Source organism: Molothrus aeneus, chromosome 14, assembly GCF_037042795.1.
Source record: "Molothrus aeneus isolate 106 chromosome 14, BPBGC_Maene_1.0, whole genome shotgun sequence".
NCBI classification, from domain to species: Eukaryota; Metazoa; Chordata; class Aves; order Passeriformes; family Icteridae; genus Molothrus; species Molothrus aeneus.
In genome coordinates, this window is record NC_089659.1 from 17,217,914 (window position 1) to 17,244,501 (window position 26,588).

A 26,588-nucleotide genomic window follows, 5' to 3' on the forward strand; every position below is an offset into this window, starting at 1 on the left:
CTTCATTTGTTTTTTGCCCAGCATTTGTGTCACTCTTTCCATTGCAGGTATTGGGGTTTGAATAAAAGGATGAAATGAAAATCCCTTCTGCTCTTCCCAGTGCTTGTGCACTCCCTGTCACTGCTCTGACTTATGGCTGCACTGTGCACTGGGTGCATTCCTGCTCTGCTGCTGGAATTATCATTTTCAAGTTACACTCCCCCAAAGAAAATGAATCATTGGTAGGTTGACTGAGGAAAAAACCCTAGGCAGATGGCAAAGGAAACTAATATATGATGTTTTATTTTACAAATTGTGATTAATTTCAATTTCATTTTATAATCCTTGAGGAGTAAATCTTTTCAAGTCCCATAAGGTAATATGAAGGAAGAGCTTTATGACTTAGTGGAAATTAGACTATAATTTTCAGACTTTCAGTCTGGTTTTAGGTCTTGAGGATGCAGCTGAAAGCCAGAATTGGTTCACAATCTTGAAAAGCTCATTCATTTCTGTCAGGAATGATAACTCTGTCAAGCTGTTGGTAGCTCTCAGGTTCTCTCTCCTGGTGCTTTGATCTTTCACAAGTACAAGAACTCACCACAGCAGGAGAATGAAGGGAGCGCAGAAGCTGGGGGCTCAGCAGTGTGGGGGCTCTGCCCAGAATGGGTCACTTGCTCTCCCAGCTCATTTTCCCAATGAAGAGCAACTCCAGCAGGAACCCAGGGGGAGATGTGGGAAATGGATTTGTAAAGAATTCCCAAAAAGACAGAAAGCTCACACAGCCTGTACATCTGTGTGCAAACTCTGAGATGAGCTGTGCTGCTTAGGAAGGCCACGGAACAGAGCTGGCATTGCTGAGAGAGAGAGACTGAGCTGGAAACAAGTTTTAACAAGTTTCAAAATGTGGCCTTGCAAAAATATCAGATATTTCAGAGAATGAGAACTGAGAAAGATGCGTTGTAGCAGGACCATGCTGGGTAAAAATAAAGGTGGTTGGTGTTAGAAGTTACAGCAGCATTGTGTGGAAAACATTTCTGAGGCACTGCAAGCAGGAAAGGGGCTGGGTTCTGATGGAATGGGGTTGAGTTTACCCCCCTTGTGTCTCACCCTTCACTGAGACTGATCATGGAATAAAACCTTTTAAAACACCTCTCAGCTGCCCCATCTCTGTAAAAGCTGGGAACAATCCAACACCCAGCCTTCAACAATTCCATTTGGATTTATTTAGTCTGCAAACTGGGAATTGAAAGGGTTTTTGTCTGTCCTTTAAAACCGAGGGACACTGTGTGGATTCCTGGAGAGACCCAGGCTTGATGTACAGTAAGAATACGCAAAAATGTGTTCAAATTTTTCTCCTTGTAAATGAAAAACAAAGATAAGGGATGATAACAGAAGAAATTTCATGTGAAATCTGCTGTTGGGCCATATAATATGTACATGATGAAAATAACACGTGCAAAGCCTTTGCTAGAAAAAGAATCAAAACTGAGCTCTGAGTTGTATTAAGTCACATTTTTTTCCTGTGACAATCTGACAGGAAGTTGCTTTACCATTTTTCTTAAGTCATTTTTTTTATTAGTGGATATTGGTGGCTGTGGTGAATGCTGATTTTTATTTTTTCAAATAATTATGATTTTAATTCTTTTTATAATTTGACTACTTCTCTTAGAAAATTTCAGGATTGCCATGCTTGCTTATTCTTAGCCTTTCTCACTTAATTTTTTACCTTGCATGAAAATCCCACTACTTAATCAAAAGAAAATTAAATTTCCTTGGATCACAAAACTCAAGAACTTTGATAAATGGTTTCTTTCATTGCACTTTTCTGTAAGTCTTGTTTTTCCTTTTGTGTAGAACATTTATAAAACTTCCATGAATAACTCACTTGGTTTATTACTTCCTAAGAAAACTTTTACTTTAACCTTGAAGATTTAATTTCATTTCTTAACTATGGGGAAAAAATCTCTGCTCATATGACATAGTTTTTGAATGAAACCTGAAAATAAGCACACATTTGCAGAGAAATCTTATTTTTTAGGGGGGAAAAAGTAAGTTTGCATCAGGTTTAATGATTTTATATATATATATATATATATATATATATATATATATATATATATATATATATATATATATATATATATATATATATATATATATATAATATGTATTATATATAAAAAATGTATTATATATATATAAAATATAATATACATATTTTATATAAAATATAAAATATATTATATATTTATAAATATAAAATTATATATTATATTTATATTTATATTATATATTATATATTTTATAAATATATAATATATACTTAAGATATATAAAATATATTTTATATATATACACACATATCTATATACACACACATATATATATATGAATGTTATATTAAATACTGTGTAGTGATCCAAGAGGCCAGCCTTGAGGAAAAAGAATCCCCAAAAAAGCTGTCATCAATTTAAATCAGTCTTTCAACTTTCCAGCCTTTACCCCATCCCCTGGAGCAGTGGAGGAGCTTTGTCACCTGTGGCAGCTGAGGGACTCTGAGCTCTGCTCATTCCCAGGGGTGGGACCCCCTGACCCTGTCACAAAATGTGAACCAGGTGCCCCTCAATTTACCAGGGACTAAGGAGTCTCTCCACCAGAGCCCTGCTCCGGGGTAGTTGTTGTTCTTGTAATATCCAAAGGTGTTTCCTTGCTGAGAGTCTCTCTCTGGTTTGCATTGTTAGAGTCTCTCTCTGGTTTGCATTGTTCCCCCGGAGTAGCAACGGAAATATTGAAGATTTTTTTTTATAATTGTTCAATACACTTAGTACAGGAATCAATAGGAATCACGGGATTTCAAGTACACCCAGTAACTTATCAGGGTTTGTAGGTCAAAACCGTCAATTACAAAAAAACCCCAAACAAGCTCATTTGTATTTTGTGCGTCAGTAGTTTTGAGGTCTCTGTAATGCAAGAAATTCTGTGTCTTTCTTAAGTGACATTTTATGTAGAATCCTGGGGAAGTATATTAAATAGAAGTCATTTAAATGAAATGAGGAATGCTGGAAAAAACTGTCATGAGGGTACTTAGTTTTATTAGGAAATGCCTTCAGAGTTAACTTTACCATGTTAATCACTTAAATCACTTAAATAATTATCAGCCTCATTCACTGGGGTAAGCATTTAGCAGGGCTTAACAGCAATAAATGCTTTGCAAAGCTAGCAGAGCTTTTAAATAATATTTATTGAGAGAATCACATAGAATATTCACATGACCTCTGGAAACATAGTTTAAGATGTATTTGAAAGAGCAACACGCTGCAGTCTGAACCCAGTGACCCAGGCTGGGGATATTTTGGTATTTCGATATTTTGACCAGCCAAACAGCAAAAATTGGAGCAGTGTTTGACTTGCTGGGTTTCGTAAAACTTACTTGTCTGCAAATGCTCGTGTTTAGCAGTGTGCTTGTGTGAAAATGAACATCAGCCCATGCATTAATCAAGGCACAGAAGCCCAGTAAAACCCAGTTTGTCACCCTGCAAATGCCTGCAGAGCGCTGCTGTGATTTGTGCGCTGGCAGGCTGCGCTCCAGTGTCTGCATTAATGGGCAGAGTGATGGTAATTTGTCCCTGAGAATGCAGGATGAGGGCTGACACTCGAGGGAAATAAAATTTTTCAGGAGTGTTGGGAGTTTTTGCTCTCCCTAAATCATCCCTGTCACTTTTAACATAACCTGAATTATGAATGCATGTGATGATGCCACTGTGAGATTTGCTTTTTCGAAGAGTGCCACTCTAGAGGAGACTTATTTCACCAGCTAGGGCTGGATTATTGGTGTTAAAAATTATTAACTGCAAATTTAATTGATTCTTTGGTTTAGGTATTATCCTTTTAAATCCAATAGGCACCATTATGGGAGTGAGTAATATTCAGTAATATTCAGAAAGTACCCTGAGAGAACACTGCAGATGAAATAGCTTTGGTATCTTGTGGTCTCTCATGCCTTTCTGTGCCTCTCTTTTGTGAGCCTGAATGGGAGCATGTCTGGGAATAATTCTCTCTGAGATGTGACTTGTTCTGAATTTTGAGGAAGATGGAAAACCAGGAAATGGCTGATAAATCTATGGTTTAGGTCCTTCCTGCTGAAATGTGCATATTCCACTGCTTTGTCTCAACTCCTGAAGTTAAATCCATTCCACAAATAATTTGGTTTTTGTTGTTTGGGTTTTGATGGGGTTTTTTGTTTGTTTGTTTTCTGTTTTTTGGGGTTTTTTTAAGAATATACCAGATTTTGAATTATGCAGGATTTATTGAAGGCTCAGACCCAATTCTGAGGTAAATGAGTAGTGCTGAGTGTCAAATGTCAGCACAGTAATCTGTAGGACAGGGGTTAACTCTTTCCCAAGAGCTGCTATCAACACATCAAAGGGCTTTTGACTCATTATAAACTTGGAATCCAAACTTGGATGCTTCAGTCTGAAGATGCCATCCCCTCCTCTGTTTGTTTTATTTGTCATTGAAGAAGAGTGGGTTTCTAGAGAGCGAAATGCCAAATGTCTCTCGCTGCAGCCCTGCAGAACTGTTGTCTCTCCCACTCTGTGATCCACAGAGCCATTAATTGCTTACTTTGTTGGCCCATTTTATCTCCTAATTAGTTTGTGCTTGGAACACCATTTGGTGATAAAATCCCAATCTGCTTTGCCATTTGGCTCTTCATTTACTCACTTCCAATGGGTTGTTTTACTGAAGGGAGGACAGAAAAAAAAAAGTTTTTCAAAAAAAGGGTTTTTTTTGCCACAAGGTATCCACCACATGAGCAAATGCCAGGCTGAAGAATGCACACAAGTTTTTTGGTAGATCTGCTCTAAACTGCTCCTGGATTTTGACTTTGGGGCAGTTTTAGCTCAGGAGGACTGGCACATCTATATTAAAGGCTGCAGGGGAAGCTTGGTAGGCAGTGAAGACAACCCCCAAGTGCATTTTTGTTGGGTGTTCCAATTCATGTCTCTGTTCTGCCTTTACCCATCCCAGGCTCCTGTCCATGGCAGCTCTGGGTGTGCTGCTCTCACACAGAATCCCTCTGTTATTTTAGCTGCGTGCCAAGGTTTGCATTCCAAGCTTTTGGAATAGTAGATATTTTCAATTGTTTGATTGTTCCTGAAATAATGTTTTATATCTGAAGATACTTTCTCATGAAAGGAGCTGCCTCCTTCAACCATTTGTTTTCCAAAACTGATTGCCTGTGGCGTGGTTGTGTTACCTGTGTCTGAACAAGAGAATTCATCATTTACTCAGTGCTTTAAATCAGGGAAACATCCTTGAGTGAAGAATAAAATGTTGTCCTCGCTCCCAAAGCAGCATTTTGGATATGACTATGTGATAATGTAAATTTAGCACCTATAAACTTCCTTGTAGATAGAAAACATGTAATGACACTTCATTTTCTCTAGAGTGCAGCTAAATGAGGAATTGTTGTAGGCAGAGGACAAAGAACTCCCAACACCCCTGTAGAATGATAGGCATTGGATAGAGAGAAGGAAATTCTCGATTCTTTTACTGTATAATAATATATTGAAAAAAAAAAAAAGCTACTGTGGCATGATATACAATTAAGCCAGAAAAACAAAACCTTGGTAATGAGCTGCCTCCTCATTGAAGTGATTTTGTTAACCACCATTAGTTATGGCATGTAAAAAGTCATGGTTCTCTGAATAACTCGGTGTTTCTCACCCCCCACCCCACACACCCCCAGCACATATTTGTCACCAACTGTTTGGGTCTGAAATCTAGACTGATTAATAGTGGGGAAAGGAAGCTGTAAATCAGCTCTAGCTGGTGAATTCCAGGCACTGCAAACTAGAAGTTAAAAACTTCCAGTCTGAACTTGTTTGGCTTCTCTCATGTTTGTTTTTTTTTTGTTTCTAGATGAGCATCTTCTTTCTAGAGAAGTCAAAAAGTTGGAAAAGTAGAAGCAATTATTGCCAGCCTGTCTGTGGTCTGTGCCTTTGCTGTACCTGTGATTATTTTAGATACAGATATTATATTTTACCTTTACAAATTAGTCCAGCTTCCAGTGAGCCCTCAGCCTTTATAGCATTCTGCACCAGTGAATTCCCTGGTTTAATTGCTGGTGTCTGAAAAAGTAACTTTTTTGTTGTTGTTTTTGTTTTTTTTTGGTTTTTTTTTTGTTGTTGTTTTGGGTTTTTTTTTACTTCTTTCTTGCTGGTTTTCCTTGATGTCTCACATCAGTTCTTCCACTCCTATTCCAGTACAAGGAGAACACAGTGAAGAGTCAAACTCTGCCTCCTCTGTGCCTCTCAGTGTAAAGGAGTCATGTTGTACACCCAAAGTCTGCTCTTCTGACAGGAGCAGAGTTTGTTCTCTCTCCCTGCTACACAAAACCTTCCTTACCTTTGATGGTGCTCTTTCTGGTTTTGTGTTTTTTTGTCCCTTGCATATTTTTTGATGAGTGGAGCCAGCCTTGCACACAGTATTGAAATATCTGTGAGTGCTTTAGAGGGTGTTTCATGCTTAACTGCCAGAAAATTACAGCTACAGTCTGTGGTCAAGGAGTCAAAGTATCTTTAATATTTAGATTGATATTACCTGACACCTAGATGGATTTGGGGTGGATGTTTGGATGTCACTTGACATGCTTTTCAAATATCTGACTTGAGGTGTGAAATATCCAGGTTTGTTCTTGCTCTGAATATTCACATCTCAGATTGGGAATCAGAACATCAATAGCACAATTAAGGGTCCCAACATCAGATCAATGTCTTGGTGGGACACTGTCAGTGTGGGACACATGTGAGGCAGGATTGCAAAGAGCTCAGTGATCTATGAAGAGGGTTTAATGGCAATTTGAGAGAATTTAACGAGTCACACACCTGCTCCTTTGCTGCAGTCACTGACTTGTGTGGGCATGGCAGCAGAGAGATAGATGGGGACACTCCTTAGAGAGTTTCTCTGACTTTTGGAGCTGTTTTTGTTCTGTATTCAGGACAATCTTCCCTGTCCAGGCAGGAACAGGAGGATGGTTTGAGGTTTTCCTGTGTGTCTGCAGGACTGGCACTCACTGGCACTCCAGCTTTGGAAGGGAGGATCAGCAAACTCACAGCAAAAGCACCTGGGAGGCAGCCAAGGGCAGCAGCCCTGTTCCATGGCTCCTGTGCAGCGTTCCTGCTGCAATCAGGTGAAAGCAGCAGGGCACAGCTGCACAGAGTACCAATATCTGTCAGGATGGCTTTTCCTCAGGCATGGCAGGGGAAGTCTTTGTGGCTTCATTCTGTGTCCATTTCTGAGATGAAAACATTTGTGCCATCCTAGACAAGGTGGATACTAAGAGAATGAAAATAAAATCCAAGTATCTGTTTATAGTTATTATTTTTAAAATATATTTGGAAAGTTTCTATTGTAGCAGCTGGGCTGAAATTTTCCTGACACATCTCCAGCTTTGCAGGAATTGCAGACAGTTGTTCTGGTTTCACTACTAAATGCAGTTGAACTTGATATATGGAGGGTAATGAAAAACAGTAATTGTTCTGAGGAAATCACCTCAAATTTTTATTAATCTGTGGTTAGATATCCATAACTTATTTACCTTGAACAGACCACTATTAACCTCTCCCTTCATGGATGGATGGTCAAATGGATTTTCTATTTTTTTCCAGCTCTTCATTCTTTTGGGACCAGAAAGGTGACCACTGGTGACAATCCATTAATTTAAACAACTTCTGTGTTTCAGAGGAAAAGGTGGAGGCTGAGCTCTGTGGGTTATCCATACATGGGAGTGTCCCCACATCCATCCTTGTCAGCAAGACTAAACAAGAAAATGATGAAAACTTCTTGAAACAGGATGGATTGAACACTTCAGAGCAATGAGGCTTGAGTTTTGCAATCTGTAATGCAGCCCTGCTGCTCTTGCAGTGATTTATCCAGCAGGGACTGGTTTGTGAGGGAGTTTTTGCACTTTTTACAAGCAAACATCTGATCGAGAAAAGTTTGGGGTTTAGTTTGCTTGATGTGGTTTGCTTGTCCTGTTTTGGGCTTCATTCTTCTCAGTGATACTTTCATGCAAATATATTCTCATGCAAATATATATTATTTGTTCTGGAGAGGAAAACCCCAGGTATCTGTGATCAAATGTTCCCAGGATGTAAAATGAATTCCTAAACTGAGATCTAAATTTACAGGAAGTGATCAATTGAAAGCACAGCATGTAATTAATATGTAGGAGTCCTCCACAGTACTCAGAATTGGGGGAAAATCTTTTTCCTTTCTTTATTTATAATCCCTCTTCCTTCCCACAAGCTGATCAAACACACAGGCACAATTTGCTAAGTTTGAAGGTTGTTGATTTTGGCAGAAGGCATTTTAGCATTTGTCCACCTTGAAGTGTTTTTACATCACCATAAAAACAAATACAAACTGCGTTTGTCTTCTGAAATGTGCTTTTGGGGTGTTCTGTCACAGTCCTGGTATAGATCTAAAAAACTGAGTGAAAGCAAAATACAAATAAACCCTTTCTTCATAATCAACATATACAGAAACAAATCCCAGTGAGCACTAATGAGATGGGGTGAAAACTGATTTGTGAAAGTACACAAATCTTTGTACTTCTGAGATTCTGCATGTGTGTGCGTGGTTGCACTCAACACTGACTAATGAGAAAAGCTGAAACAGAAATGATAATTGCTTTTTATCCTGGAGTTTATGAAACATGCAAGAACGTTGCTTTGTGTCAACACTAGACTCTTTCCCAAATAAATCTACATATGGAAAATGAAAAAAAAAACCCAAACACATTCTCTAAACATAAGAGCTGAAAAGCATGCTTGTCTGAGAGAGCAAGAAATTAGGGAATAACAACCACAGAGGATTTCCAGCATTAGTTTGTACACTGCAGATTGCTTGTGTCTGAATATTTGGAGTCCTCAGAATGCTTGGGTGCTGCCTCCTGTAAAATGCATGTCTGTGCTCACTCTTCTTCCTCAGGATGAATCATAGAATCACAGAATGCTTGGGGTTGGAAGGGACCTTTCAGATCTTTTATTTCCAGCCCCTGCCATGGCAGGGACCCCTCCCACTGTCCCAGGTGCTCCAGCCCCAGTGCCCAGCCTGGCCTTGGGCACTGCCAGGGATCCAGGGGCAGCCCCAGCTGCTCTGGGCACCTGTGCCAGGGCTGCCCACCCTGCCAGGAAATGATTTCCCTTTAATACCTAATGCAAACAAGGCAGGCAGCCCGATGATAAAAAAGGATTTCTGTACATTTTTAATTAGTGTTGGTGCACCCATTTAAAGCTTTCTAATACAAAAATAAATTATCCTGGCTAATATAGCTTGACATAACTCTAATTAATATAATTTGCAATACTAATTTTGCCTGACTACAGTTTTTAGTGAGCTCTTGACGTTTCTATAAATAAATAGACTGTTTGCAGGAATTTTGATGACTTTGTGTCAATCCACAGATAACAGCCAAACTGTTGACTACTTCTTGCAGTTAAATTTATTTAATACATGTTTTTGGACACTGAATAATGAAAATGTTCACTTAGGAAAAATGTCTGCTTTGTACAGTGAGAGAAAGTATCAATAATCAATAAATATGTAATAAGTTTATTGCTTTAGAGCAGTGTATTATTGAACACAATCATATTTTAGAGCTTATACTCATCTGTACTATTATATAAACAATTATATTCACATTTAAATCAATATTAAGTTACTATTTGCAGTTAGTTGTTTGGTTTTAATTAACAATTCTCAGTTTAAACTCTTCTCTCTTCACCTACAAACAGCAGCATCTTGCTTGTACCAGCAGCCAAGCTGATGAGAAGCTCACAAAACACATCTCAAAGTGGGAAAGAGTCAACCTTCATCCTTTCAGTCCCCTCTGCATTGCCCTGAGACAACTTTCAGGCTGAGATAATTTTCCTATTTTCTTAAAAAAACCTCTAAAATGATAGGAAGTCTGACTCTTGTGAATATAATTGTTTATATAATAACTAACATCATTGTTTTTGAGTATAATGTCAGATACTGAGCTCAAAATGGAACAGAATTTTCTGAGCTTTGCTTTTAAAGTATGAGAAAAAAAAAGAACAATTTAGTTGAGCGGGCTTCTAGACAGAGTAAATCAAAGCATCTGATTCATAGAAAATATAAAGATCTTCAATATTGCAAAGACTGGAAAATCACAAGTTATTGCTAGTGGTAGATAATGGTTTGTAGCACTTCTGATGTGTAATCTGCACAGTTTAACACTGTGTGACTCTACTCATTTATATATATTTGGACTTTTAATTTTTCCTCTAATTAACGGTCACTGTTTTTATTCATGCCTTCTAATTGCCTTCATTAGCACAGCATCATTGTGTCATTCTCCCAGGATGGGAAAACTTCATGTTTTATAAAGTTAGAACCTTTCCCAGGTCGTTGTCTATGATCCACTCAAACTCTCAGTTGTTTTAAGACCATTCAGATTCATCTCACAGCAGCCCAGGTATCCTTAAAGGCCTTTGCTAAGGCTCCAAACATTGCTTGTTTCAGGTGCACTGGATTCTTACACAGAAATTTGCAAGTATAAACAATGACATTTGTTTTCTGAACAAAAACACAAAACTATTCTTCACATTAAAACAAAAAAAAAGGAAAATCTGGTTCTGAGTTTTGAAGCGTTGAAGTTCACTTCCTTAATTAGTGAACTTCACCTCTTAACTTGGAAGTTATCAGATCTCTTATTATAACCTAAAGGAATATATGTTCTTATTTTTTCCAGATGGGTTGTGGAGGGAGCTCTGATGGTGTGGGGGTGTTTAGGATTGATTAGAGAGTGGCTGCTATTAAAAAAGAGCTGTTTTGTTGCCTGAGATTTAGTTTGATCTGGGGAGGAACTCTCGGGATGCCTGTGGGCATTTGCAAATGTTTCCACATGTCAAAGCAGTCTAAGTGGTTGGAGCAGTTTGGAGCTGCAAAATGAGAGCAGGGACCTGGTTTGGTCTTAAGTGATTGTCTTAAATAATGACACATTGGCAATTTCAAAATCATTCTTCATTAGTTTCAACGCAATGCCAGCCAGACTGCACAGCTGAAGAAAAAACGAACCCAGAATCAACAAAATAACCACAGGAGGCTCTTGCTTCATAGGGATGCTCAAAGATGTGTTAAAATGTTAGCAGAGTGTGGGAAGTCAAAGAAGAAACCCGACTTTTGTCTGATCTGACACATAAATAAGTGGATTGATCTGACGTAAACAAGTGGATTAATGGGAGTTACAATGGTTTGCAGTCAATATGGCTTTTGTAATAAACTGGTGGTTGTAGGAGAGGAAGGATAAAAAACACCTTTACCTGCCCTTCACTGATTGTTATCATAAAAGAAAACATTAAAGGCAAAGCAGGACAAGATGTATATTTCAAGCAAACCAGAAGAGGCTTTCTTCTCTGCTTGATTTTGCACTTGGGGAATTTTACTTCATCTCTCCCTTCAAAGGTAGCAGAGAATTCATTTACTGTAGCCCGAGGTTATAATAGCAAAACAAAGGCTTGCAACTTAACATACTTACAGAAAAAAAACATACAGAAAAAACAAAGTAATTCAATTAGACCAACTCACTCGGCTGTTCTTGGACATTTGTGAAGTTGGGAAGGACATGGAACTTCTGCTTTTAAAGGAGACAGTGTGTCAGCTGGAAAAAAAGCTCTGGGAGAAGAAAAAGGAGATTGAAACGGAGCAGTTGGACTGAAGTCACTCAGGTCTCACTTCTCCCCCAGGTGAGCAGGGCTTTAAAGGAAAAGAACAGGAGGTCAGACCAAGAGGACTGGCCAGTTCTAAAGATAATGAATTTAGTCTGCAAGATGAAATGTTCACTGAAGTTGAGGCAGTGAATATTTTGTGCAGATGACCATACAATGGGAGCTTTGTCCCACTGATAATACAGCTCTTTCTTTAAAGCAAATTGCCTAACCTTGAGTAACTTGTCTCGAAAACTTGATGCATTATCCTTATAAGTGACTTTTGTCATGTTCTCTGCTGTTCTGACATTTCATTTGATGAATTTAGAAATCAATCACCTTAATTATTTCTAGGATATTTTGGTTTGTTGTAGAGGAGAAACATAGGGTCTTTATATGGTTCAAGTGCTAATGTAAATTCCACTGTATTCCTGAAATCAGTGCCTCAGACTGTTTGACCTACACAATGTCATACATGAGCTCCTAAATTATTTTGGGAATTTGAAAAAAAAAAAAAAAAAGAAGAAAGAAATCTGGTAGATTTTTATGAGAAAACTGCCAGTGGATCTTACAGCAACCTGGGTATGTCAGATCTGGGTAATATCTCCTTGATGGACCTTTAACTTGTAAAGCAATTTTTCCCTGATTAAGGAAGCTGCCAAACCAATTAGCAAAGGCAATCACACAGGTGGTCCAGGCTGAGCTGCACAAAGAGTGTGATTCTGGTGTAGCAAGTGCCGATTCTTGGTGGCTGCAGAGCCCCTGGAGGCCTGAGGGGCAGTTTCTCCTGGGCTGGATGAATCCCTGGTGGGTGGGTGCAGTTCCACAGCAGCTTTTCCTTTCAGAGCTCGTTTGTGTCAGGGAAAGCCTCTCCTGGGCTCTCTCCCATATTTCTGTGGCCATTCCTCATTTCCAAGCCTCTCTAGCCAAAATCAGTGCAGCATTTTTGCCATCTGCTTTCGTCAGCTTCCCCTTGTGCAATGGTTTAAAACAAAGCCACAGTTTGCAGTTCCTGGCAGCCCAGTCCAATCAACCTGACAGGTTTCCATTGTACAGGGAAACAAAATGTTAATAACTGGGAACCTGAACCCTGAATGGGGAATATACATCGCAGGTCTGAGCAAATGCAATGCACGGTACTTTTATTTTAGTCTTTATTATATGTCCTCTTCTTTCCATAATTCATTTTGTCTCTCATACTCAGTCACCGTGGTGATTGAGTATAAATTATTGCCTATAATTTATTCCCTACAGAGCAAAACCAGATATAGAGTGCTCCTTGTTTTCCTTTTTCTTTTCTTTTTTTTTTTTTTTTTGCATCCTGCAGTTTCTATGGTGCTGAAAATCAGTTTTTAATCTCCCCAGTTAGAAATAGGTTTGAGTTCAATAAACAAGAATATTAAATATTTTTTTCTTTTTTTTTTCCCTGGGACAGGTATGTCTCTCCCTAATTTTCTATGTATTCAATTCCTTTCCAAATCCTCAGAAGTAATCCTGCTTTTACAAACATATTTAGCTTCCTTTCTGGAGATGAGAGTTGCAGATGGTGAGATTTTAATAAAAATATTTAATCTGGAAATAAACTAAAGAGGATTTAAAACTATGATGGAAAAAAAAAAACCAAACAGATGAAGAAAAGAATCTTGAAGTGATCCAGGAAGTTCAAACCCATTATATTTAGTATGTTAGTGCCTGTTTGCATTTTAGTATTCTTTTATACACAGTTGCAAGCATAAATTTCAGAAATTCTTGTACTGATAGTGCATTCTCTGCTAGTAGGGACTGTAAACATTTGTAAGTTGTTTCTAACATGCTAACCCACTAATCCTGAAATAAAGAGAGACTAAGAATTTTCTGACCTTTGCTTTTAAAATATACAAAAAAGAGCATTTAGCTGAGTGGGTTTCTAGACAGAGTAAATAAATTCCAATACATTTGAAGATTTTTGAGCCTGACTTCTTCTAAACATCTTTGTGCTGGTCCAAAACTGGTATTTTCATTTGTATTTAGTGGATAAATCTCTTTAATATGTTAAATTTCAATGAGGGGGGAAAAAAGATTGTAAAAATATGAACCGAAACGTTTCAAAGAAATGGATGAAAGAGGAACATGGTGGGAAATGCCTCTGGGATTTCCTTCAGCTGACAAACAGCACTTATCTCTGGGCTGGCAGACACAGCAACCCCTGGGCAGCTGAAATGGAGAGCAGGGACGGTGCTGGGCTTATGACAATAAAAGAAAGAATTGAGTTTTGTCCCACCTGTGGAAGAAATTCAGGCCTTTTAGAGAGAGAGAAATATAAGCTTGTCTGTGGAATGTTAACAACCACTAAATCACCACTGCTCAGTGAATATTATCTTGGGAAAGGAACTTTTAGGAGACCTCCTTTACCCAGGCTGTGAGACGTGACTGTTTTATGTAAATAAATGGATGGCCCTAAGGAGATCATTCATTACTTCTGCAAAATCAACTTTGGAGGTATGTGGCAGCTGGGAAAAATGCATCTTCTTTAAGAAGTGATTCCTTTTCACATTTTATTTAAGTATCTGACCAGAGGGAGGGATATGGATCACAGTTAGAGGATTATAAAGTTATGTATATCACTTATTATTTCATTCTCCAAGGCAGTATTCTGTTTAAGGAGGGAATTGAGAGAAAAATGGACTTATGTTTGGTTTTGCTTTTGTTCTAATTTATAGGCTTCTACTAAAAGCTACTAAGCAGAAAGATTTATGAAGTGATCTTTTCATAGCTAGGATTGCCACTAAAAGTTTTTTCTTCTGTCCCCACAGCATTCCAGCAATTTCAAAATCACTTTGGTCTTAGAACGTTGACCCCTTCTATGAGAGTCTGAAGCTGTCCTAAGTCTGAATTCAGCTAACCCTCAATATAATGTAAAGAACTACAAAACACTCAAGGTGATTTTTGTACTTTTTGCTGGACAGCCATGCCATTTAGAAAATTTGTATTTCCATGCTGCAGGTCCCTTTGAAGGCAGCAATTCCTGCTCAGAGGTGGGGAAGCAGCTCTGCTCTCCAGGACATTGGCTGCTGATGCCTCAAGTTTAACTTTCATATTTCCCAGCCTCTGCCCTGCACTGGTGTGTGACTCTGAGCTCCACACACAGGGTCAGCAGCTCTCCTCACAGCTCAGGCACACAGGACAATCCTTTCCCACCCCAGAACCAAGGACAGCTCTGCAGCTTCAGCCCAAAAAGTGCAAACAACAGGGAATGGAGAGAGCAGCCTGGGAGGGTGGGACTGCATCAGCTGGAGCTGGAATTGGACAATTCCAGACAATTTCCAATATGAAAATGAACCAAAATTTATAAAAGGGTGAAAACTCGTGACTTGGAGTCCACCTTGGGTGCAGCCCTGGCTGGGCTCTTGCACTGCCCAAGGTGTGTCCTGTGAGGCCTTTTAATAAATCCCCACTTTATTCCTTTAACTCTGCCCAGCCTCTGCTCCAGGCAGCCTCTCCAGGCATCACTGCCTCTAATTCTGTGTGCTCAGGTGTGGGTACTGGTAAGAGCCCCCCAACTCAAAAATACCACTGAGGGCTGTAGGAAAATTGAACCTGATAAGGATATGATTGAGCAAGAACACACTCTGCAGGTTTTGAGCAGAGGTTCTGCTCAGTAAACCCATGGCACAGGGCCTTTTCCTGATGCACTAAACCTACTGAGATTGTGCTTGTGCCTGAATCAGACATGGGAGCACAGCCCTGGCTGGGTCAGATTGTTGTTAATTAAGGTGAATGTACATAGCCTGACTCAGTACCTGCTTCTTATGTATCAAGAAACACACCTGAACTTTTAATTCAAGTATTATCTTGTCTTTCTTACTATTTACCTTCTCTGCAGTTTCTTAGATAAGCTTTTGAGTTGGGCTGTGGTCAGGTATGTGCTTTAGATGCTTCTGCAAATATAAATATGATAAAATGGACCCAAACTCCAAAACAATTTTTCTTTCTGTTATCTGGACATTTATTGGAAATTGCAAAACTGCTGCTTTTACCCCCTGGAGCTGAAGAGTGTAGATGAACGTTGCCACTGGAAAGGGAAGGGATCCCTTGCAGGGTGGGATGTGTAAATCAGTGCTGGAGATCCCTGTGTTCATTAAAGGTAATGAATATCCCAAACATGCAGCCCTGTCAGCTGCAATGGTAATGAGTTGGGAGAGCTGAGTTTTCCATAGATCTGAATGTATTATTGTGAAAACAGCTGTAATGACTTCCTGACAAAATGCACAATGAAAACATCGTTCAGCTAATTAGTTTTGCTTATATTCCTCTGACAAGAGGGCTGTGGCATGTGCTTGTAATTCCCTTTGGAGTACAGCATTAGATTTTAATATGTACACTTTATTTTCCAACATTTAGTTTATAAAAAAGAACAAGCTTTCTGCTTTAGTCCCTGCTCTCTGCTATCAACTGTATTAACAAGACATGCAACAAATAGATTCTTAGAAAATGGTAATATTTTTTCCCAGAAAATTCGCAGCTATTGTCAGGATATTTTTTTCCTATTGTCTGCATATTTCCCTTCCCCCTTTAGGTTAATCACCTTTCCATTTAAATAAAATATGTTTTCCTGTAAGATCATACATCTTGTCTTTTGTACAGAGGAATAGCTAGACAAGAAAGAAGAGGAGGAAATGATGATTCTTTCTTGTATATTGATTTAGGAATGTAAGACTATAGTGGAAACAATAATATAACTTTATCCAAAGCTATAGTGAAACTTCACAGCCATGAGTGAGCAGATTAAGAGTAATTTTCTTCAAGAACAACCTCTCCATTCTTTACAGCAGTTGCAATATTCTGTTCCTGTACTGAGGGTGGAGAACAGCACTTAAACTTGAGTGGAAGTCTTCATACTTTTTAGGCTGCTTTTCCTCTTAGACATATTTTCACCCTTCTTCCCCTTCTCTGACAATAGAGAAAGTAGAAAAGTTTCCAGATACTAAATGCAAGTTTTCTGTGGGGGGGCACAAAAAGTCTTTGGTTCAAGTGCTCTGTCCTCTAAAAGTCAAACTTTTTGTTTGTGAAGTCAAACAAAAAGTCTAAGCTCCTAGGAGATTTATGTCCTTGCTATATTATTCAGTCAATATCTTCAGTTATTTGGAAACATTTGGTGATTCTCTAATAATATTAGACGTATGTTAATATTTCATTGTTTTTTTCCTAATGTTTCCTGCTAATCACTTATGGAAATGACCATTAAGAATTCAAGGACTGGAACAGGTCCACTTGTTTTGGTACACAGTTGTATCCTCTAGCTCTTGTGTATCCTCTAGCTCTTGGTGCTGCACTTGAAAACACAGTCAATGGCACAGTTAGAAAAAAAAAACACCAAAAAACCTAATTTTCAATTCCTATTTTGATGCAATTTTTTAAAAATTCATCATAATTTATTTATGATTGCATATTATCAGTATTGCAGAAGCATTGAGAAGCTTTGAATAAGCGTTTAATTATATCAGACACTATAGACATGCAAAGCAAGCCAAAGAAAGGCCATTCTCCAGCTAACCTATAATCTTAGGAGATAAAGACATGGTGGGAGAAAGGAAGCAGCTTTGCCATCGCTTTGCAGATCAGGCTCCAGCCCTGCCTGAACCTTCTCTCTTTTGCCGTCCCCCCTCACTTCCATTCTCTCTCGTTTGAAACCTCTTGAACACACACAGGAGCAGCTTAATACAACAGCACAAATTCTTGCTGTGCTTGGGCTGCTGTAAGGCTGAGGCAGGCTGGGGAACACACCCAGGGCTGAGCACATTTGTCAGCCCAGCGCAGCCATCGGTCATTTGGCCGAGTCAAACCCTCGGTGATTGAGGGCACTCTGCAGCACCCTGGCTGGGGGAGTGTTCCCGCCTCCAAAATGAGCAATGCAGAGTGTAATGAAATCTCTCTTCCTATTGCCATTTTTCACAGTGCTCTGCTGAGTTTGTTGTTTGATAAATTGCAGGGGATTGTAAAAGCCTGTGTATAAAATGCTTATGGGACACTGGTTTATCCTCTGGGCATGTGTGGGAGTGTGTCTCAAGCAAATCTCTTTTATGTCCCGTTCCATTCTCAGTGTAATATGTTGTGTAAAACTTCATCATTCAGATTCTTGGTGCTGATCCTTCAGTAGTAACATCTAAAAATATCCCATGGTTCTCTCTGAGCAGCAAGGTGGAACACAACTGAAGATGCTTGGGCTTTATCCAAGGCATTAAAACAGAGTATGCAGAAGGAGTGATTTAAGAAATAATATCTTCTGGAATAGAAGGGGAAAATTATTTATGTCAGTAATTTAGAAAGATATCTCATTCAATATCATTCATGGGGGAGGTGTATATAGAACATTTTCTTCTCTTTCTTGGATATTTTATTCTTAACAGCATGTTTCTGAATATAATTGCTTTAGAAAAGAATATTTTAACTTTGTGCAGAGAGTAGATTTTTCTTGCCATAATTTAATATAGGATTGTATAATTGCAGCTCCAGATTTGTTGTTATTATTTTTTCCTTAAGACCTGCAAGGCAATTTACTTTTCCTTTTAATACAAACAAACGCATCCTAATTATAGTAATCAGTTCACATGCAATAATCGCATTAGCTCTGGTAATTATTATTTGCATCACCTGGACCTCTGCTGGGCTTGAGAGACAAAATCAATAATTCTCAAGCAGGCAGAAGGGTGAGGCTGATTATGCGTTCAAGTGATCAGAGACCAGATTGCATTTGATTAAATGAACTGGTGAGAGATTTTATAATTAATGTTCTTTGTTAACAGACAAAAAGCTAAACAAATGCATATGCTTTACCCTGGCTGAGAAATGGCCATTTTTTCCTCCAGAATGCTAGAACAGGAACGTGTTTGCAGCTCTGCTGATTGCTCATCTAGGCAGCAGAGAGGAGCAGAAGTAAACATTTCTGTCTTGCACTCCTGGTGTTGAACACTTCAAGGTAAAACCTTCCATGGGTGATGACAATTCAGATTAGAGGACAAGAGCTGGAGCATTCCTGCAAACCCAGTGCATAGCAAAGTAATTGTTAGCATTTATTTGTCAAGGAAACTCCCTTTGCTGGAGGTAAGATGTGGGTTCTATGTAGCGGCAGAATAACATCTTAAAATAATATAAAATGGGTAAATTTTCAAATGAAATTATGTGAGCAAATGTGAGATTCCTGTCCAGGATTTACAGTATCCCTAAATTGAATCTGACTGATGAGTTAGGGAGATCTGAAGCCTAAAGCCCTAAAGCACCCTGAATGTATTTTCCTATATGTTTTTTTCCAAATATCTAAAAAAACCCCATATTTTTTTTCCAAATATCAGAAAACATTAACTTAAAATGTAAATGTAATTAATAAAGCTCCATGTTCAGATCCCAGTTATGAAAGGAAGTCATTCTGTGATATTCTTCTTTGGCCACTCAGTATGGAAACCCAGCTTCCTCTTCAGTGTCCAAGTCATTCCCTATTCCAAAAACTTTTAAAGATGCTCTTTAGCCTAATCAAGCTAAAATATAAAGTACTCTGAGAAAGCCACTTCTTATTCTGAATTTGACAGAGCAGACTGCTGAGAATTGTCTTGAGTTTCCACATTTTTACCTGTAAGTAACTTTTTTTTTTTTTTCAGAAGACTTTGATGAATCTCAAAAAATATCCTTGGTCTACGTGGTGGCTTTGGTGGCCAGCCAGCAGCTGGATAGGGATGGGCCACCTCTGCTGCTGGGACAAACTGAAACACACTGGGACTGAGCTCCCATCTCTTGAACTTTTTACCCCTTTGCCTCCCTTCCCTTCAGAGTTTATAGTTTCTGTATCAGTGCTTTACCCTTGAGTCTGCAGTAATCACCATCTCACTCTGCTTTTCTCCTCTTTTCTTGACTTCAGCTTCTTTTATCCCACTTTCTTCCTAAAAACTCCTCAATTTCCCCAGAAACCTGAGCCAAGGTCACCTGGCCGTGCTGCATCCAAGCTGAGTCTGGGATCCCAAGCAGCTGAAGCCCTGGGCTGAGAGCCACATCTCCAGGATAACTGAAGGGAAACTGCTTCAGGAAATGCATTTCCTGGGTGGATCAGCCTGGATTTGTGATTGGCACTTGAGTGAATATTTAAACCTTTCCTTCAGCTTTACAAAATAGTCATAGAATTGGTGTAATCTTGAGGTTTTCTTAAATAGAGGTATTAGTTATAGAGTTTGAGGAATACTTTAAGTTTGAAATTTGAAGTTATCTTTCCAACAGACAGATCTTTAATACCCTAAATAAGTCTCCTTGCATCAAACAGCATTAAAGCTTAGTGGAGGATTTCTTGTGGAAAATTTTCCAAAAAGCTCTATTTTTCAGGGCACTATATTGCAGCAGTATCCATCTGAAGCTGAGGTATATCACACAATGTAACCAGCAAACACCCTGCATTTGCGTAACTCTCAATGGATGGACTTAAATTTTGTGTAAACTCAGATATTAGATGCTAGAAGACCTTTGGAGAGATTTTGATGTTTTGAGTGGCTAATGAAAATAATAATACTTGGAGGTGAGATCTTAAAACTTTTGTAAATAAGTGGAGACTGATTTCCTTCTAAATTCTCTGCATTGTGCAAAGTTGGCTGAATTAATTTGAGAAGTTTCAGGAAGATTTTTTAGGGATTGGGGTTTTCTCAATCTTATTTGGTGAGTCTGTTCTTACAAGTGGTTTCACTGGTCAGTGACTGCAGAAAGCTGAGGGGCAGGACAGAGCCCTGAGCAGGAATCACTTCAGTGTTGTTTCTGTTCAAAATAGTTTGTTCTCCTCCTCTTTGTCATTTCATTTAGCATTGACATCCTTGTGAATGAACAGCTTAACTACTGTGATTTATCCCACACAACGTGAAACAATCACTGATTTTTGACTTTTATTCATACATTTCATCGCAGTTTTCAGCCATTCAGTGACTATTACATAAACACTGAGCCTGCAGTAGGGATCTTTTATGGAACTTACAGGTTTAACCGTCTCCAGTTGTAAATCAGAGTCCAATAATTCTTCAAACTGGCTCTGTTTGCCATGCAAGGAGTTCAAAACTCTTTCCTAAGCCTTGCCTGGCTAGTCCTGGGTGAGAAATGATGAGCTGGTCCTTGACCAGAACAAAATGACAGCCTGTCCAGGCTCCCATGAATGATGGCAGGAGAGAGATGCAATCAAATATAGACACTTTTTAATGCAAGTATCTTCTTGCTTCTATTATTATAAATGGTTAGAGTCCATGTAAGTGCTAAAGCATTAGCTCCTCATTTTCACTGTGGAATTACACTCTGCTTATCTGAAAGTGAGAGTTCTTCCTTTCCATTTGATCTATTTTTTTCCCCTTCCAGCATAATGAAGAATGATGATACTTTTAGATGTTGACATTTTAGAAAGCTGAGATGGTCTGTAGTAGACTACAAATGATGAAAGCTTAATGAAAGTTATTTTCTCATAATAGCCCTAAATTGGCTATTTTCGTAGAATGGAGTGGGTCTGCTGGATTGAGCGTGAACTTTTTACCCCTCTGTGATCCTGTGGTTACCAAAAGTAATGTGGACTGGCTTTAACTGTTTAGTTTTTTAAAATCCAGAGTTAAGAGAACTGATGCAAGTGTAATTTTTGCGTTGCTCCTGGATGTGGGATTCTGTAACTGTGAAGGGCTGAAGGATTGTTGTTTCCTGACGTCCTCCATCCCAAGCCTGGCACTTAAACCCAGACACTGTGCTGCAGGAATAGTAAAATCCTAAGAGAAAATGGTATAAAATGGGGATGTTAAACTTCTGTACTAGGATAAACTTCTTGTGCCATGTAAACTGTGAGCCAAAACATGGAAAATTTAAGTAAATCAGCCTGTAATCATTTTATATGTGTGGAGCTGGATTTAAACTCATTTCTCTCTAGGGAGTTAGGATGGTTCTTCCAGATACATAATACAGTGAGAATTTCTCCAAATTTCCTCTTAAAACCAGTAATAGCTACACTCTTGTTTTCAGTACCTAGAGTTATTGGTAATTTTGTTATCTTGATTGATGAAGACGCTCTCAGGGTGCAGCCATTTCTCTCATTCATGTTCCAGTGGGTCAAAGACCCAAGATAATAAACCTAAGCCATGTTAATACAATTCTAGGAGGAAGCTATGGTTGTTTTTCTGCCCTCAAATGTAATTTTTTAGGTACCAGTCTTTCTTAGCTATTATAGTAACAGTTTTTCAGGACATGTGCGTTTATAAGAAAGGTTGGGTTTAATTCTTGTAGCTGTCTCAAGCTAAAGGCAGGTTTGCAGTATTTCAACAGCATTAAAATGCCATCAGCATCCTGGGCATTATCAGAAATCCAAATGGTTTCAGATAGAATGTGATTCCATCAATTTATTAAGCATAAGCCTCTATTTATAGGTGATTGATAGAATTAATGAGGAAAACTCCACTTTGGTAAATCTTCATTTTCTAAGCCTGAAGTTCCCAATAAACTGTTTGTTCACCCTACCAATTTAATCAAAGTATGTTGTTGAGCTTCCTAAGGATATGTTCTGGTTGCTTGGCAATGGATTGTGGAACAATTTGTTTAAAGTTCAATGAACACAGAACTAGAGTAATTTATTCAAATCCATCACTTATTAAATCAGGATTTGACTTATTTTTTTTTTCCTGACTAATAAAATGGACTTGAAAAGAATTAGCTAAACCTCTGTGGAATTGTTACAAAATCATTCTGATGACTATGTTGTCTATTAGTTTTTTACTGCCAGTAAGGAAGGCAAATGGAGATGAATACGTTCCCCATTGTTTTGTGGATTGTCAGAAAGGGATTTATTGAGTTTATTGTCTCAACATCATCCTCCTTTCAAGATAAGTAACATGGAGATAATATACCTGCATTTTTATTAGGCATCTGAAGTATCTGAATATTTCACAAGAAAGGGTATTTCCTTTCTCTGTCACCAGTAAAACATGGAGACTGCAGGTGCTGAATTGGGATGGTTTTCTGGGGGGCATGAATAATTTAAAGACTTGAATTTAAAATGTCACAATAATATATACATTTTATTTTAACTATCAGTTCTGGCCCAATTTTCCCAATGCGTGTATTTCTGGTCAGAGAGCTGCTGCTCCTTTAATCTAACACAGAAAGACAAATATAACATGAGATTTTCTTGAAATGTCTGGCTCACCTGCAGTCACTGGGTTTTAGCATGGAACTCTCTGAGCTTTTGATCAGAACCATAAAATATCTTTTATTATGCATTAGGACCTGAAAGAAGGAAACATGAGGCTGGGAGAGTTGTGCTGTTGTTGGAACATTATCCTCACTACCTGTAAATCCTCTTTAGATCAGGGCACCAGAGTCCTGTGTCCTCTAGGAGAAAACAAAGCAAGACAGACCCAGGAGCCTGCAGACTCAGTATAAAACAAGCTGTAACTGAGGAAAAAAAGAAATGCATTTCCTTGTCTCCCCAGTGAGAGAATATGAAATATTTATCTAAGCATCAGTCAGGACCATGGGATCTACAGCTGTCTGCAACCCCAAGGCAATTAAGCTGATATTTTCCTGCCCAGGCTCCTCTTTGCAGGGCTCTCAGACGTGGGCAGGGTGCAGGCTGCAGCTGGGATGACACGAGCTGGCACTGGCTGCTCTCAGCTCCCTGCCAGCTGCTCCCCAGGCACTGGCTCTGGCTCAGGCCTGCCCAGGCAAGGCCGTTTATCTGGGCTGTGGGAGCCCAGAGCATCCCTCTGGCTGTCCTGGAGTGCCAGGAGCCCTGCCAGGGGGCTCAGAGACCCTGGCACAGAGCCCAAAACACCTGTGGGTTTGATTGTGACCCATGGAGCAAATTACCAACCTTAGATGGAGATCAGCAAGCCACAACAGTTTAGGTAGAATAATCGTGAAGTTATCACGGGGTGGAAAAGTAGATTTTAGGGTTTTGGTATGGGGGATCAGGGGGGCAAGATGGAGGGAACTGGGCATGTCCAGCCTTTCTGCTTCTTCTTCTTCTTGGCCTCCATCTTCTGCTGTGATGTTGGCACTTTGGGATTGGTTTAGAGTAGAAGCTCAGTGTCTAACGCAGGTGATAGGTATTGGAAAGTAATTGTAAACATTGTACACGTAGTTTTTAGTATAAAGACATAACCCTGCCCTGGGGCAGGCAGAGTGCCTGGAACTGTCCTGCTGGATGGACCTCAGCAGGGAAAGAGAAAGAATTTTATAGATAAGGAACAATAAACAACCTTGAGAACGAGAAATGAAGAGCCCTGACTCCTTCTTCAATCACCAGGCTGGGAAAAGAGAATTTCTAACTCTCCTCAGGGTCACTCTGACCAGCTAGAGATCCTGACACAAGGCCATTTATCCCCCCCTCCAGCAGCTGTAGCATTCCTGTCCTGCACTCCCCAGCTTTGGCTCCAGCCCAGAGTGAATGCACAAACAGGTGCAAACTCATGGTTGGGTGGCTCTCATGAGTTCAGGACATAACCAAGACAAAGATTTGAGGCATCAAGCCCTGCTTCCTGAGGGTTTTGACATGTTCAGTCAGGATTTTGAAAGTCTTCGAGATAGCATCCTAAATAGGAATCACAGGGCAGGACTGTGTCTATGACAAAGGAAAGATGAATTCCTGACACTCCCTCGAAGACTAAATGTGAAAATAATTACAGAGAACTACAGGGTAAGGTGGCAAGTTCATGAATTCCAAACATTGCCTCTTTCCAAGTGGATTTTTGCTGGCAAACTTGACAAACACTCATCAGTTTTGTTGTAGATTGCCATGAGGCAAAACACTGAGAATGAGCTAAAGGAATCAAACCACAAGGCAAGGAATGGATTTCAGAGACTGAACAGGGGGATGCCTTATGTAAAACTGCCTCTGATGACTTCACAGGAATCACCTTCCTAAGGGAATTGTAGGATTTTCCTGTGTTTATGCCTGGGTGTTTGAAAGAGATTTTAAATAGCCTGAAAAAGACTTTCTTAATTTTCTCTGTCTATTAGACACTCTTTAGGTCTTTCCAGCAGAACACCTTGGTTCCAATGCCACAAAATGTTATTAATTTTTCTTTCTCTTTGGGTTCTCTGCTACGTTATCACACCCAGCACAGAAAGAAAGTCTTCAGTTCTGAGTTAATTAGCATTCCATGACCAAAGCCTCACATGGTGTAAAATTCACTCTGCCCAATTGCACACCTGTCCAGAGGATCCTCAGCATAACAAATGCTTTTCTTTCAGTGAGGAGAATTTCAAGAGAAAAAAAAAAAAGTACAGAGCAGAGCAGAGTAGCTGCTGTTTCTTGAGTAAAATTATTTACATCTTAAATATTTGGTGTCTTGGTTAATTGAGTGCTTAATCTCTTAATTATAAGCCACCATTTAACTCAGTGTTTGACTTCACCCCACTTGTTAAAAATAAGAACACCTCTTAAGAAAATGAGCTGAGTGGATTTAGAGTTCATAATGGAATTTTTGAGGTTGGGAAAGCCCTCTAGGATCAGTGAGTGCAACCACTGACCCAGCAGTGCTGTGCTCACCCCTAAACCTCAGCTCCAAGTGCCACATCCACCTGGTTTTGGAATGCTTCCAGGGATGGTGACTCCCCCACTTCCCTGGGTATCCTGTGCCAATGTTTGATCACCCTTTCAATGAAGAATCTTCTTCCTAAATTCCACTCTAAACATCCCCTGGCACAATTTTAGTTCATTTTCTCTCATTCTGTCACTTTTCACCCGAGAGCCGAGACCAATCCCCCCTCACTACAACTCCAGGTTTTTGTAGAGTTTCAATTCTTCTTTCTTCTTTTTCTTTTATTGTCCAGTCTTAAAATCCACAGAAATGAACAACATTTGGGGTAAATGAGCTGAACCAAACTATTAATAAACCTTGTCTTAAATTTCTATGCTTATTTTTCAGTCGGTGTGCATACTTGCCATGACAAGGGACTCCCAGCATTAAAAGCTTTCATGCCTTAACAAAGGGCTTCAGAAAAGTTGCATTATCCAGAAATGGAAAGTTAAAAGCCACAGTGAAAATGGCAGGGCCTTATCAAGGTTATCAGGGGCGAGAGGAGACACCAGGAACGTCAATGATTCCAGAAGTGTCTGTGGAAAGGGAGGTGCCCTGCAGAATGTGTCTGCTACCCATCTGAGGAGCAAGAGTTACAGGAGACTGGACATTTATAAAGAAATGTGACTTTCTAAATAATATGATTTTAGCAGATTTTAGCACTATACTACTGTTTAGTGAGCAGTGTAAGAGAACCTGTAGTTTGCAAAGCTCTTGAAAACTGCAGTAATCCCCTCAGCTTCATTAAATTATTTCATGGAAAAAGGAATAAAAAAGCAAAGAAAAAAGATGCTCAATATACTTTGAATTACAGAGGATTTTTTTTTTGTTTGTACGGGGGGTTATTTTTTTTCTTTTTTTTTTAAGAGTGGAATAAATGAAAGAGTTCTTTACTTTCATTTGCATTCATATAACACCTGCTAATCCTTCCCTCAGTCTACTCTCTTTGTTTCCATCATAGCTTGGCACATTCTCACATTCTCTAGCACTTATAATGTAATTATATAGTGAAAACTTCCTGGAAAGGAATAATGAAAAGGAATTTTATGTACTTGCCCTGTAAATGTTCTGCTGTAGTTGTGGGGGCCACCACTGAACACCGATCAAACCAAGCACAACAAAACACATCCCTGTCCTAAAGATCAGAGTAACCATGTCTAGGGGATGATGCAGTTCTCAGATTATTCAGATAATTGGGGAAAAAGATTAACACCAGATCTACAAATCCCTTGGACTGAAAGCAAAACCAAAAAGGGGAGGACATACTGTGATTTCTTAATAAGCCTGATTGAGTTCTGGATACTACAAATTCGTGTTTGCTTGG

At 39.1% G+C, this 26,588-nt stretch overlaps 1 protein-coding gene across 2 annotated transcripts in view; it reads left to right on the forward strand.

The window, feature by feature from the left end:
- PCDH11X (protocadherin 11 X-linked) overlaps nt 1-26,588 on the forward strand; it is a 427,533-nt gene that overhangs the window by 110,267 nt on the left and 290,678 nt on the right. The window lies entirely within an intron of this gene.